The following is a 13,444-nucleotide window of genomic DNA, read 5'->3' as shown; positions in this document are numbered from 1 at the left end:
TAATTAACTAAAAACTGTTAACCACATTAACAGCACTCAGCATAGTTAATACAGTAGGTTGTTATTACTGTTACCATATAATTGAACCCTGATTCTAATTTTAAAATGTGGGTATAAATGGATAAATAAAATATATAAATACTTTTATAAATGTATACATTCCTCTTGTTGGATACTAAAGAGTTAATTAGAAGGCATTCTCAAAGAAACATAGCATTCTACATTCTAATACAATTTAATCATATGTGAGCCCACACACCATTTTCTTCAGCTTTGTCCAACCTGTAAAGTGTTGATATCATTGGACTTTAAATATCACTTATTTATTAGAACCTGCCGAATTTAACTAATACAAGTCCTCTTTATGCATACTGTTAGGATACGGTAAAAGTGGATTCATACAGTTTCAATTTTGTCAAAGAGAAAAAGTGAATAACCTGTTACTCAGGAAAAATTGATGTGAAAACCAGAAGTCGAATACATTCCATACAATGAGCCATTAAGAATATTCTTCCTTTGGAGTTTGAGGAGAGTAAAACTGATCAGAGGACTTTAGCTGCATTAGTCACAGATATCTGAGAAGAGGACAGGGTGCTGGGAGCATATTGTACTTTTATCTTAATCAAAGAGAAACATCCAAGTGTCTCCTGTGACTGCAGGTAGACCTAATAGTCCCTAAACATATGTTGAAACAGGGTCTGTAGAGAATGAGACCTTGAAAGCTCTGAGCCACCTAGCAGACAGGTAGGTTATTAGACTGTCACTGCATCAGAGTTAGAGGGCTGTCTAAATTACACTGCATGCTCTTGCTAATCCTCAGATGTTTCACTGTTGAGTGTGAGGTGAATAAAAGTGATGAGTACTATTTCTGGACCTTGCTTATAAATTGCAGGTTCTGAATCTTTTCTCTCCCTTAATGATAAGGAGGGAACAGTTATAAAAGCTCTCTTGTACCATCAATGGTCGTCACGTGTAGAGACAGCAGCCCACAAATGTCTGACCACCTACCTATTTTGTGAAATAGAAATTAAGTTCTCTTAAACAATTATATTTCTGTATCATTTTACTACAGCATTTTATAACCTTAATTAAAATAATCTAAAATTCGATATCTTGTCTTTTGCAGTCATCAAATCCCTCCTTCATTTTTTTTCTTCTCTCACAGCAACAAATCAGTTTAAAATTTCTCATTCTAAATTAAATGTAATTCTAAAATAATTTGACTTGATCATCTAGTATTCTGCTGTGACACTTACAAAACTAAAAATGACATCAGTTTTTACTATACTTACTGTTTGGATTCATAAGATGATTTTTTTTTTCAGAATAGCATCCTCCTTTCACATTTGTTGTTACTGACATCAAATATTCTGAATAAATCTTTAACTATGTCTCATCTTTGTTTTCTCTATTTTTTTACTATTGTTTTCAGTAGCATGTCTAAAAATAAAAATAAATAAATAAACCTTTCCTGATCTTTAATGCCATATAATATTTACTTTACACTTCAATATTAGCCATACATTGAACAAGAGAACACAGCTTTCCTCTTAGCTAACTAAATTTTTAGCAGATTTATTGCTGTCACTAGGCCCTGGTGTCCATTGTTTTAGAAGATGTAGTTAGAAAATATTCCTTTTGCACCTTCAAGCTACAAGTTTTTTACTATGCTGGGTTTCTAGCTCAGTAAAGTCTTTCTAAATGACCCAGGACAAACTTCCTACGTTTCTGTTCTCCATGAGAGGATAACCTCCTACCTTGGGAATCTCTCTCAGAAAATATTTTATGTCCAGAAGACATGAAATCTGCTCTTATGTTAGGTCAAAATAGTTAACAAACATCAGTGGCCTGGCATTCTAGTCTCATGCCAGCTCTTAAAGGTCTATGGCTATTCAACAGAATGTCTGCCCTCCGAGTTCTACTATTCTCTCCTCTGTGCCTATAGATTTGAATAACTTTTCCTTAATTGCTTCACTTTGCTTAGTGACAATTTTGCACAAATGCCATTAACAACATTTAAACTTATATTTCAGTAATGGTTCATCTTCTTAATTCTTACTTCAAATGTTCTAATCGGTACTTTTAGTTAATCAATCCTTAATTTGTACATTCAGTAAAACCTATGTCTATTCTTTGAAACAGTTCCTAACTGAAGATCTGATTCCAGCTGATTTCTGTGCTGAGGAATAGTTAAAAAACATCACAATTTTAAAACCTAAGTCTTTCACTGCTGTGAGGACATGTTGTGGACATCAAGCTGAGGAGCAATACTTGGAGATGTCTTTTTGTGGTAATTACAAAATTTGGAATAAATGAACAAAAGGATACTATTGTGATATCTTCATTCTCATCTATACCTATTATCCTTAGGTTTACTCAACCACCAAATCCAGACACTATTGCATATGCCAACAAGATTTTGCTAACAGGACCCTGATATAGCTGTCTCCTGTGAGGCTATGCCAGTACCTGTCAAATACAGAAGTGGATGCTCAAAGTCACCTATTAGATGGAACACAGGGTCCCCAATGAAGGAGCTAGAGAAAGTGCCCAAGGAGCTAAAGGGGTCTGCAGCCCTTTAGGAGGAACAACAATATGAACTAACCAGTACCTCCAGAGCTCCATGGTACTAAACTACCAATCAAAGAAAACACATGGTGGGACTCATGGCTCTAGCTGCATATGTAGTAGAGGCCATCAGTGGCAGGAGAGGCCCTTGGTCTTGTAAAGATTCTTTGCCCCAGTATAGGGGAATGCAAGAGCCAGGAAGCAGGAGTGGGTGGGTTGAGAAGCAGGGGGAGGAGAGAGGTTATAGGGGATTTTCAGAGAGGAAACTAGGAAAGGGGATAGCATTTGAAATGTAAATGAAGAAAATATCTAAAAAAAAAAGAGAAGAAGAAGAAGAAGAAGACTACTGTGGATTTTGTTTTATCTTAATTCTGTTGTTGCTGATGGACTACTGACACAAGGCCACTTGAAGGAGACAGGGCTTTATACCAACTTACACTTTTGAGGGGGTACAGTCCAGCATGGCAGAAAAAATACAGGAGCAGAAATCTGCAGCGACCTAAGAGTCAGAAAGCAGAGTGTTCACATTGCATCTATGAGAATAGGAAGCAGAGGGGAAAACAGGAAGTGAAATTATGCTATAAATTATGCAGAAACTACATGCTGTGACACATCTTTCCTAGGAAAACTCTACTTGTTAAATAATTCCTTCTTCAAAAAGCACCCCACCCTAGCAACCACATGTTCAAGCCCATGAGCCCCTGAGGCTTATCACATTCAAACCACAAGTTGTAAAATCAAAGTCCAACCATACAATATATTTTTACAAAGCCAGAACAAGTAAACCATTTGTTTCATCACTGCATATATTAATCATTTTCTTTCTTTTTGGTAATGGGGTCTCCTAACTAATTTAGCTATTACCTGAAGAATTAGCATAATTCAATTTAAATTATGAACATGATAAAGATTGGAATAACAGCAGGAAGACTTCACATGGGCATGAGCAGGAGAAGTCACACACTGCCACACAGTTCCCCCACTTGTGTTTAGTTATGGGTTCCCTAAGCTGCAGAATCCAGAAATCTTAGAGGAACAAACTGATGGTGAACAGGATTTATCATCAATCTTTATTTTGTGTTTAAATATGCTAATAACTTGGTTCATCTTGACCCATCATGATATAAGAACATGACATCTAGTGTTTTGTTTTGTTTTGTTTTTATTTTTATTTTTGTTTTCGAGACAGGGCTTCTCTGTATAGCCCTGGCTGTCCTAGAACTCACTTTGTAGACCAGGGTGTCCTCAAACTTGGAAATCCACCTGCCTCTGCCTCCCGAGTGCTGGGATTAAAGGCATGTGCCACCACGCCTGGCTCTTAGTGCTATTTTTAACCATGGATGTTTGCCTTGGCAACAAAGATAAACAAGCATAGAGCAAACAATGCTATGGTATTAACTCTTTGACACACCTTTTTACAAGTAGAATTATAGTCTAAAAGCTAATATGGTAAAAGATTTGGGGTTTAAGAAAAGCTTTTATTAAATGAGGAGATGTAGTATAATCATGGAACCCTGATTTTAAATAGTGTGGCTTTGTTCATTTGTTGTTTGTTTTGTGATGGTGTGAGCGTGTGTGTGTGTCCTGTGTGTGTGTGCGCTGTATGTGTCTGTAAGTCATCAAACTAGAATGGAAATTCCTATGGTGAGAAATAGACCTTATTGGAGGTAAAAAAAAACAGAGAGGCTTCTGCAACACATGAGACAGAGAGGCAGAAGTAGAGGGATGATGAACTGGCATAAGGAACCAGTCAACAGGATGTGGGAGCAAGAAAGAAGACAGTAAATGAGAACACTAAGTGGGATTAAAAAAATAATGAAATATGTATACATAAAGACACTATGATGAAACCTGTTACTTTGTATACCAAATTTAAGGAACTAAAATGTAATAAAACGATATCATGCTGAATTTGTAAAATAAAACAAAAACAGAAAATACTGCTTGTCAAACAATTCGTAATTCCTTCTTCCAACCCCACTTTTAGGGAGTCATTTATTATTTCTACAATCTAACATTGCTCTATAATATTCTGTTCATTTAAATGTCTCCTTTGTCCAAGGTGATGAATGAATCAAAGAAACAGTGATTTCCAAGAAAACAGGACAGATGCTTATATCAACTCACAGAGATTGTGCCAGCATGTACTGGGCTTGTTCAAGCTAGATGGGATTCCAGCACTTAGATGGGGAAATAATCACGGTCTTCCACTCCTAACCAAGAAGTTGTCTGCAATTGGTAATTGCTTGAGTAGGAAAAATATGGTTTTCTCCAATGAAATCTCATCAGTGCAGGTCCCATGCCCAGGAATAGTTGGCCAACACAAAACAAACTCGATGGGATTTTTTGTAGACTATTGTCTGATATTGATGGTTTGCACATTTTTGTGTTATTGTGGCTTTGTGTGTTTTTCTTGGTTTTTGTTATTTTTTTTGTTTTTGTTTTTGTTTTTTTTTTTGTTATTTTTTTTACAAAGAGAGAAAGAACACTGAGTTTGGTGTGTAAGGAGGTTGGGTGGATCTGGGAAGATTTGTGGGTAGGGAAAAGCTTGTTTAAAATATATTACATAAACATTTTTTTTATTTTTCAAAAAGGTGGCTAAAGAACAACAATGATACAAGACTGATCAAGCCCTGAACAGCAGTAAGCAGCAGTCCTTCATATGCATCTTTACCACTTTCTGTCTTTAGCTTCCTTCCTTGCTTGAGATCCTGCCCTGATTTCCCACAGAAATGAAAGATTTTCTTTCCCTAAGATGAAATAAAGCTACACCCTTACATCTGAAAAAAAGGAAAGTGGGATACATGTGAATAATTCTTGGAGATAATATCAATATTTGGTAAGTAAATAGAAAAAATGTTCAATATTTTCTAATGGCAAACACATGGGTATCGCCAACACTTCTGAAGTTTTCCCTACATTCATCAAGGGAGGAGATCCTCATTTTCTGCCAGAGCTGAATAAAAACAAGACATGGTCTGGCAAGATGGCTTAGCTGTTAAAAGCACTTGCCATACAAACAAGGAATCCACCATGGAAGAAAAAAATGGCTCCTGAAACTTGTCCTCTGATCTGCACAAAAGAGTATTCTCTCTCTCTCTCTCTCTCTCTCTCTCTCTCTCTCTCTCTCTCTCTCTCTCTCTCTCTCTCTCTCTCACACACACACACACACACACACACACACACATACAGAGAGAGGGGGGTAGAGGAAGAGAGGCTAATTTAATAATATAAATAAAAATAAAGATTAAAAGAAAATAATTGTTTGAAAATTAGTGCAAGTTGTTAAACCTTTATGCTACTTAAAATGTATCAGATTTTCCTTGAAAAAGCAAGCAATTTTATAAGGTATCTGCTATTTCACTGCAACTTCAGTGATGCTCCTTTGCTGACTAAACAGAATGAGCAGGTGGATGTCAGGACTGACTATTTCCTGACTCTTATCCTTTAGTCACAGACTGTGCATGTTGACCAAGGTGAACTTTCAGAGTCTCCTTGGCACACTCTCTGAGAGGATGTACTTGACTCATGCCTGTCTGGCCTTGAATATCAAATGTGTATTCAGTAAACACAGGGTGACCTTTCAGCTCTGCTCAGTAGCGTTGCAGCAGATCATGTGCTTTGACATCTAGGGGTCATGGCTGGCTGTTTGACAACCTCTTTCCTCCTTTTGTGGCTTCTCCATGAAATCCTTGATGTTAAAATAAGACCTTTTCTCTCCAACTTTCATTATTGACATTGTTGCTAATTTTTATTCAAGGAAATATAATATATAATATATATAACATATACAATAAATTTCCACATTTTTGCACAGAGTACAGTTGATTATATGAGTTGTTTTTCTTATGGAATAGGTACAATCTGAAAAGTCCCATTTACTTTAAGAAAATACATGAATGAACATTGAAGTCTACAGAAAATTTACATTTGGAATGTTATATTTATCTATATACACTATGTTATTTTCTTTTAATTTTGTCTTTGATACATGGTCTTAAAATGTATCCAATTCTGGCTTCAAACACATGATCGTCCTTCTTCTGCCTCCACAGTGATCTATTATAGGTGTGTATAATGAAACCAAGGATGTTTCAAATTTTAAATTGAAGAGCTAGGTTACAGATATGCCTAATTGCTGAGTATTAGTCAAAAAATCGTTTGTTTCATTGGTTTAGGTATGCTTCTTTATTTCAAGACATAATTATTCAATTCCCACAATTCTGTTGCCCAGTGAACAGGAATGAAAGGAGATAGTAAGATTATTGAAGAAAGGGGTAACATTAAGAAGTTACCCTGAGTAGGAAACTAGCTTAGTGATACAACATTTGCATAGTATGTTTGAGGCCCTCATTATGAACAAGGCAACTCATTTTTTATTCCACTTACTTATTTATTCATTCATTCATTTTACATCCTAGTCATAGCTTACACTCTCTTCCAAGTCTTCCCCTCACACATCCTTTCCCCGCAACCCCTCCTCCTCTCTCTGAAAAGAGGGAGGTCCTTCTTGAGTACCAACTCACCTTGGCACCTCAGGTCACTGCAGGTCTAAGCATATCCTCTCCCACTGAGAACCAGACAAGGCATCCCAGATAGGGGAACAGAACCCACAGTCAGGCAACAGAGTCAGGGTAAGCCCCGACTCCTGTTGTGAGGTGACCCGCGTGAAGACTAAGCTGTACATCTGTTAGATATGTGCAGAGGACATAGGTATAGCCCATGCAAGTGTAACAGAGTATTATTATTATAAAAGGAAACATTTAATTAGGAGTAGCTTACAGTTTCAGATACTCAGTACATTATCATCATGGCAACAAGGATGGCGGCCTATAGTCAGAGTTCTATAACTGTATCTAAAGGAAACCAATAGGAGGCTTGAATTCCTTACTGAGTGGATCTTGAGCATAGGGACCCCAAATCAAACCCCACACAGTAACACACTTCCTCCAACAAGGCAATAACCTTCTATTAGTTCCATGCCCAGCATATTCAAACCACACCATCCAAGTTTGAAGACCTTAAATTCATCTCTGAATCAGGTGAAAGCGCTCAGCATGGCAGCAGGAACTGAACAATCCCAGTGCTAAGAAGGTAGATACAGACAGATTTCTGGGGCTCCCTGACCAGCCTGCCTAATACAGTCAGGGATTTCCATTTCAAATCACATAACCTGTTCAAAACAAGGTATATGGAGCCTACAATTGACATCTGACCTCTACATGTATTGGCACATATTGCATGCAAGCACATAACAGGAGGCCCGTACATACATACATCTGCATGTACATATAATCTCTCCTGTACATAAACATAGTTAATGAAGATGAAATCCTCTCCCATAGTGGAGACTTAAGTCATATCTATTACTTCTCCTATGATCCCAGTGCAAAACACGCTCACAACTCCACCAAACTTCATGCTGGAAAACCAAGGAGTTTAATAGATTTCCTTACAGAAAATGGGTGATAGATTAGTTGTAGAGGTGTGGACTCTCCTACCTCAACTGGCTGTGCCCAACCCTTATACAGCAGAGAACAGCACTTTCCTGTTCTCTGTTCTCATATAGATGGACCTCTCTCCTCTAGTTTCTCCCCTCCATATATGAATGTACATATGTAAAAATGTATATATATATATATATATATATACATACACACCCTACAGTATATGTATAAATACTGGCTAGAGTATATGTATATATACTCTCTCTAGAACATATTCTTATACATATACATATAACATATACATACTCACACATACACACACACACTCACACATTCACACAAACACACACACACACATATACTCAAGCACCTTTTCAGGACCCATACACAGTTTCCAGCTGACTGGGGGCAGTAAATACTTGGGTGAGGGTGACATAAGTGACATAAACTGTCAATAAGCCCAGTTAGGATGATCTTTTATAGCTCGATGCCCCCAAATGATCCTGGTTTGACTGGAAGGAACATCACAACAGTGAGGGATTCTGTTCCTTCTGTATTCAGCATGAATTTTAAGGATTTATTCCAATAATTCTTTCTAGCTAGGAATGGAAAATTTAATCTTGTTCTACTAGCAGAAATAAGGCATCATTCTGAGGCATTTTGCATTGATTTCCTATTTGTTAAAATAAAACAAAACAGTTAAATGCTCATTTTGTTTAAAGATAAATATGATTTAAGAATCTTAAAATGTACTACTTTGGAATATTAGAACATTTTCATTTGCATATTTTCTATCAGAATTTGTTTATATTTAAAAATATGGTGTATTATAATTGAGTATTTCTTTCACATGTAGATATTAGGCTTTTGTGAGCCAATTTTCTGCCACAATGAAGAAATATTTGAGCAAATGATCAACAAAAAATAGGAAAAGTTGAATACTGCTCATGATACTAAAGTTTTCCATCATACCTGGTCCCATTTCTTTGGTTCAGGACATGGACATTCAGTGTGGTGGGGAGCATAAATTAAAGTTAAGTTGTTCACCTTCTTACAGCTAAAGAGAGAGAGAGAAGGCAAGGGGAGAGAGAGTAGAGGGGAGAGGAAACAGGGGACACACACAGAGAGAGACAGAGAGACAGAGAGACAGAGACAGAGAGACAGAGACAGAGAATGAGAGACAGAGAGAGAGAGAGAAAGAGAGAGAGAGAAAGAGAGAGAGAGAGAGAGAGAGAGAGAGAGAGAGAGAGAGAGAGAGAGAGAGAGAGAGAGAGAGAGAGAGAGAGAGAAAGGAGGGGAGCTTGCCTTGAATACAGAGATCCCCCTGCCTCTGACTCCCAAGTGCCTGGATTAAAGCTGTGTGTCACCACCTATGGTCCTTTTTTCATACAATAAATATACATTAAATATTGTTATCCTTGGTTAAGTAATGTCATTTCATTTGCTTTGGATATTATTGTTATGTTTGCTTTCATTAATTTAAGTGCAATATGATATCCATTGAGCTAATTAAACTGTCTTTTTTTTTTCTGAGTAACTAAACTATGAGTACTTAATCTACAATAGAATAAAATTATATCAGCCAAAATGTGAACATTTTGTAGTGGAAAGTCTTTAGTGTTTTTCCATCATGCCTTGGTGATTCGGTAGGCACTCCTGATGTTCTGTTCAGAATTCTGCAGTGGAATAAATTAAAGAATGTGGGTTTTAGAAATAGGGGATAGTGTTGGATAAAATGACAATATAAACAAAATGTATCTCATGGAAATGTAAGTCATAGGACTCTGAGGTGTTTTGATGATGAATAATATATTGTTACTTTTTCATAACTTAAGACTGTTACTATCTCTCAATCCCATCATTGTCTCTGATGATTTAAACAGGATTTAGGTACAATGAAAAATACCTCTAAACATCAGATCAGGAAGAACAGACTCTGCCCGCAACAAATTATCTGATAAATGATAAAATGATTGCAACTCAAGCTGGCATTTTTCATAGATGAGGAAGAGAGCTTTATAGTTTTCTTTATACCAATTGCTAAAGTTTTTTTTTTTTACCAATTTCTAAGATGCTAACATGTATAGAGAAAATGTATTTATTTATACATACACAAATGCCCTTCAATTTATCATAGCTTATATGCAAATATACACACCATAGAATGAAAACATCTTATGCTTTCTTCCTAACATGCTAAATGGCATTGCAAAGCGTGGCTTTGGTGATGGTGTTAGTGAACAGGACCTGCTGCTCACTGTCACTAGCCAGAATCATAGGACTGGGAGACCACATACCAATCTTCAAAACTTGCGAAGTGCGAATTTCACTTATAGTAGCTGGTAAATGTTTATTGATTTTTTTTTATTTCAAATTGTCAGAATGTAAAAATATGGAAAATATCCTGTTAAAATGTGGGTCAGAGGCAATTTATATATGTATATAAACACACACACACTCACATATTCAAAAGCATGAGTTCTCTGTAAAGAATTTATGTGTACATTGCACAGTACAAAGGCAATTTTCTCAGGAACACTAGTTAGATTTAAGATGTTTTCTCTCTCTCTCTCTCTTTCTCTCTCTCTCTCTCTCTCTCTCTCTCTCTCTCTCTCTCTCTCTGTCTTGAACAACAGGACTTATGGGAGTTCATGAAGGTTATTCTTGTAGATTTCTCAATAGTGGAACTGCCTGTTTTACAAAGCAGTAGTCCATGAGTGGTGTGCAGCCCTGTACTTAGGATAAACATCACACCGTTTCATTCATTATATTAACTTTCTACTGACTCTATAACAAATCACCATTTATCTAATGCTTTAAACAAAGTGATAAAGATTTATTATGCTATACTTCTGTAGTTTTAAAATACAGTGTGATTCAACGAAATATTAACATGACTGAATTTCCTCACATAAAATCTATTTTCACATCTTATACATACTACCTCCTAAGGTTTATAAACACACACACACACACACACACCATAGCTCTATCCTCTTCTATGTATTTATAAATATTCATGTTAGATCAAACAAATATTCTAAAAACTGGAGCTATAATTCACATATGAGTCACTAATTATGACATTCTGGGCTTTGATTACCTCACTGCTATAGTCCAGTCCCATTCAGTTCCATATTTTTTTGTTATTGGATATTTTCTTTATTTACATTTCCAACGTTTTCCCCTTTCCAGGTCTCCCCTTAGGAAACACTCTATTCCATCCCCCCGTCACCTTGCCTCTATGAGGGTGTCCCCCACCCACCCACCACTCCAGTCTTCCCGCCCTGGCATTCCCCTACACCCTCATGCCCAATGGCCTCTCCTCCTACAGATGTCCCATTCACTTATTAAAATGTTATATTATTTTTTTCTTTATCCATTCAATCGTTGGTGGCTATCAAGGCTAATATCATTTCTTAGCTATTGTAATTAGAACAGCAGTGAACATGGTGTGAATAGAACATAGAATGCACTGGGGATATGGACAGGAGTTGAAAACTAAAGCATATGTTAGTTCTTTTTCAGGCCTTTTGATATTTTGTAAGAGAATACATTGGATATCCTTCATTGTAACTATCACTGCTAGTGAAATCCTGGATATTGGAGGAGAAACTACAGAAACTAATGTACTAAACTAAGATAGGCTTCCTAACAGCAATCTGTAAACATTTGCCTTTATACCCACAGAAAAGTTTATTCCTCACCCATCACTAGGAAACTTGTATATACAACAGACAAAGATTACTACAGGAAAGCACAACCAATTAAAATGCAGAGTTGCAGAGCCCAGTCCCAGTGGATACATCTACAAAACATTCCTACACTAAGGCTCAGAGAACATTGTGGAAAGCTTGTAGGAGCCAGTGGATCATTAAGTTTGCTGTGAGATTGTTTCTCATAGTAATGACAGAAGCTAAGCATATAAAGTCCCATGAACATGAATACTCTAATGAGAACTGAACCAGAACAACATCAACAGACATGCCAAAGTGGGTGGTAAAAATCCCAGCCCTGCATAAGGGACAATAAACAATTGAAAACACCTGGGAGTAGGAGAAATGGTCTTCCCCAGGGGAGAGCAAAATACTTGTTTGTTCCATGAAAATAATAAGCCCTGAAAACATATACACAAACAACAGTATACAGTTTCAGCAGATTATATTTACAGATGTATATGTGTATGCAGATACAAAAATGTGTGCAGTATCAATTAATGAAAAATGTACATGAATTTGAAAGAGAGTACTGAGGGGTATATGAGAGGGCATAGAAGGAAGAAAAGGGAGGGCAAAATATAATTAGATTACATTCTCAAAAAATTTTAAAAACATTACAAAAGAGAAAGATCAGAAAGATTACGTTTTGTTGTAGTAAATGTCGGGTGTCAAATTGTTGTAGTAAATCTCCAACCCCAATAAGCCCATGCAAGAGACACACAAGTTAGTTATAATATTTATAAGCTGTTAGCTTAGACTGAGCACATCTACCACTCAACTACTCTATTCCCCAGCTATGAGATCCCTTGCTACTTGTGGCTTCTCTAGGCTATGTGGTTCTGCTCCATTTTCCTTCAACCTCCTCTTCTTCTGACTTCCTCTGTCTCCTTGGCCTCTTCCTCTCCTCTGCCTCTCTCCTTCCTCCCTTATCCCTCTTTAAAACCTCCAGCCTCACTTTTACTTCCATTACCCAATCAAAGGCTCTAGCTTTTATTTGACCAATTAAAATGGGGAGAGGTTCACACAAATTCACTTGAATACTTAATCTACCTTTGGGGCAAAATGTCTTGAGGAAGTGGAATTAACTTCAAAATACAAACACCATCTGGACAATCTACAACAATGTTTAGCAACAAAAGAGGATGTTATCTGAAGCCTGGGATTGGCCTACTAGAACCCTAAAGAAAGAAGTTTAATTCTTCATTGATAATTCAGGGAATGGCCATGACAGCACTGTTGCTTTACACATACCAAATATTTGTAACATTCAGGAAGAGTAACAGTGGAACAGGTTTGGCATAGTATGGATAGAACTTTATGAACAATCTCCACTAGCAAAGCAGGGCATTGACATAAAATATAGGTTACATAATTTCTTATATGATGTTCAGTTTATGGCACTCTGTTAGAGTATCCATCAGAAATGGTTGCAGTAAGTCCTCATAACTAAAAACACATATACTGGGGCTGAAGATATAGCTCATAGTTTATACGTAGTATTTGTTCTCCCAGAGAAACCAGTTTAATTCCCAGCACCCACATGGCAACTCACAACTGTCTGTAATTTTAGTTTCTGGGGATCCAATACAATCACAAAGGCATGTACATGTAAGCAAAACATGAAAACTCATAAATAAAAATTATATAAAACAAAAACAAAAAATAAGTTCTGAGCCTTTACCTAAAAAAAAAATAATTACTGAAAACTCC

This window comes from Mus caroli, unplaced genomic scaffold (genome assembly GCF_978045245.1).
Source record: "Mus caroli unplaced genomic scaffold, Mus_caroli_1 scaffold_1, whole genome shotgun sequence".
NCBI classification, from domain to species: Eukaryota; Metazoa; Chordata; class Mammalia; order Rodentia; family Muridae; genus Mus; species Mus caroli.
Note: the sequence above shows the minus strand (reverse complement) of the source record.